A 3,373-nucleotide genomic window follows, 5' to 3' on the forward strand; every position below is an offset into this window, starting at 1 on the left:
TTTTTCTGGAATCCTTTTTTTATTCTTTTCTGAACGTAGGAAGAAAAATTTAGCTTCCATTTTTTATAGCAAATATTTTATTTATAAAATTTAGTTTCACGAAATATATTTTTCTGCATCGTAAAAAATTAAAATATTTGTTTTTACCAGCGAAGCAATAGTTCCCGTACAATTATAGTTTTGATCGGTACGTTTTAATTTTTAAAGGGGAGGATCTATTTTTAATATTTTATATCTCTCTCTTTTCCTTGTATAAGAAATTTGTTATACATAATTCATTATTTTTTTCATTGTATTTCTTGTCTTAAAATATGACACTGTTTCAGTGTCATATTAGTGATTTTTCTATTCTGTAAAAGTTAACTAGTTTGTTATAGCAAATCTTTGGTTCATAGAATAAAATATTTTTTCTAGTATACTTATCTAATTTTAAATAATAAAAGATAAAGTTAAAAAAATAGCTAAGAGAAACAAATATTCAATAAATAATCTTATCAAATATTGATCTATATAATAATCTAATATATTTTTCATATTTTTCGTTCAATGAATGAATGATTTAGATAGATATTTCGATAGACCGTCCACAAGATTTTATTTTCATGTGTGGTTTCTTCGACGATTTAAAATAAACTTTCCTATTAAATAAACTTCTTCAATGAGCTCCGATGAGCTCTTTAAGTTTCCGAAAATACAGATAGCGTTAAATGTTAAATGTTATTTACCTTGACTATTTATGATAACTCTTGTATGATAAAAGTACGTTAATTACAACAATGCACGAGATCAGTAACGCTTCCAAGTAGCACGCGGTTATGCATGTCTCGCTGTTTGATAAGTTCCGGGCATCGCTTCAGCAATTTTATATTGCGTGATGTAACTGGGCACTTGTACACATTGCGTCACGTAAATATTATATTATCATTTTTATATCTTATGTTTAGATCAATATCTATCACGATGATATAAATTCTTATCATTAATTTTATTTTTTCGATCGTTCTTGGTTACTGTTGCACGATTTGTACGAACTAACCCTCGATGTTATCAATAAATTTCCGGCCGCGTACCGTAAATTTTAGAATTTATTCCCACGTCAGAATTTATGCTGTGCTTGCTCTTGTTCTGAGCTTCTCATTACATGCATAATATCTCAAAGTGTTTGCGGATTTGCAAAATGTCCATATCGGCACGTCCGACGTTGGGCGCCGTTTAAACGCGACTACCTTCCTCAGATATACGTCCGTATATTGTCGGATCTTACGCATGTCCGTCCGATTTCCGATTCCCTCCACTTCTCTCCTCTATCTCTCTCGCTCTTTCTCCTACACTCACCCCCGTTGCCGTTACCTTCATTTCGAGCTTTCCTCGTTGCACCCGCATATGCGTTTTGTGCGCCTGTCGGCTCGTGTGACTCCCCACCAACTGTTGCTTTCAAGGGTATATAAGGTGGCCGGAAGCCAGCCGCAAACTGTACTTTACCCTAATTTTCTTGAACTAAAAGATGAAACTTACATAGGAGATAGAAGTATTATAGTAGATTTTTTAGCCATTAAAAATATGAAATGAGAATTATTTTATTTCCGATCCAATTAGCATATAAAATATTACGAGTCAGTTTTTTATCTTAATTTCAATTGGAGATTCTTATCAAACGTGAAGACATCATTTTAAAGCCTCTTTTCTATAAGATTTTTATTCTAATTTTTTTTAATTTATTAAAAAGCTATAATATGGTCAATGAAAGGCTCTAATGATGATCATTATCTTTTTAAAAATATTTACGACTAGTATTGTAAATAAAACGATTTATTTATATCTTTTCTTTTATATCCTTTCACTTGAAGATAATATTTTTTGAAACTTTTAAGTAATTGTGACATGTTGAGAAAACTTTTTTAGAAGCTCTTGAATTTTAAAATATTTTATCATAACGTAATTTTAACTTTTCTTGCTAAGGTTTATCAAGTTGGAAATTGAATAGAGTAAAAAAATTTATACAACTTTGTGTAATCACAATTGACAGACTTCGATCAGTACGAAACGTTTAACGTTTTTTGTAACGTTTTTTTAACGTTTTAACTCTGAATGAATATTTCACTTGTGTAAAATTTATTTTACATTGTTTGTTAAACGGATAATGTCGAACAGAATTTCCAAAACACGTGTTTTGTCTTCAGCTTTGTATTTTACTGTAAAAAAAACAGGAGATGGCTATCCAAATGCTTTTGTCCCAAGGTGAACTACTGCGTCGTAAAAAATCAATTACTGATGAAATAGCGATTCCACGTCTTTGTAAATATCGCGCCTCGTGTAAGGTTCGTATATAATGGGAAACGTTTATTTTATACTCAACACATTTAACGGCGAAACGAGAACGAACGCAAAAGACACAATGCCGAGTTGACAACAGCTTTGCACTTTCATTGAATGATCGTAAACAAGAATTAATTAACCTTAGCTTACGTGACAACCAAATGTCGTTTATATTCTGAGCTTGCAATGCAATCCTTGCGAATATGTACGTTATACACATAATTTATTGTTGAAACTTTGATCGCACAGTTGTCTCGACTTGCGTATTGTTGTTGAACATTCGCTATCTGTTGTTAAACATTTCCCATGGTTTTAGCAATTGATTTTGTCTACCTACGCTTCTTCAATTAAACGATTGATTGTGATATCGAATATCTAATATAGCTTCCCACGCCCCTCCTACTTGCGCCACTTCTTTTATTATTATCATTGCATATATCAATTCTCGCATGATCACTCGAGATTATTGAATTTTATCATATCCAATAAAATTCTGTGGAAAGAAAACATTTCAATAGATGGCACAAAAAAGAGTATCCGTATTCTTGAATTGATACATAATAACGTCTCTCTCTGTCGTATATCATGTATCAGTAACGCGAATAATTTTAAATGTAAAAGCTCTCACATGTGTCGATTTTTAACTTCTGAAAGAGCACAAATATGTTTATTAATAAAAGCACGAGTATTAACGCAAAACTTCTACAGATTAAACTGCGATAAAACGAACGTAATTTTTAAAAATTTCTTTTAAAAATATATTATTTTTTATTGAGACTTAAGTTAATTAAAATTGTATATCTTATAATATATTAGGTTAAGTAAAAAGTCATCGCGTTTTTTTAAAAGACATCTATCAGTAAAAACCGCAATTACTTTCTTACCAACAATATAAATATATCTTAATAGAGTAAAGTTTCAGCTTTAAAAATCTCTTTTTTAAATTATACGATACGACAATTTTTAATGGAGTTATGAGCAATTAAAGTCAAAATAATTCTTTTATTTAATCCGCGATAACTCAGTAATCAAAAGTCGTAGGAATATTTAAAAAAAA

Source organism: Trachymyrmex septentrionalis, unplaced genomic scaffold, assembly GCF_001594115.1.
Source record: "Trachymyrmex septentrionalis isolate Tsep2-gDNA-1 unplaced genomic scaffold, Tsep1.0 scaffold32, whole genome shotgun sequence".
In the NCBI taxonomy this organism is placed as follows: domain Eukaryota; kingdom Metazoa; phylum Arthropoda; class Insecta; order Hymenoptera; family Formicidae; genus Trachymyrmex; species Trachymyrmex septentrionalis.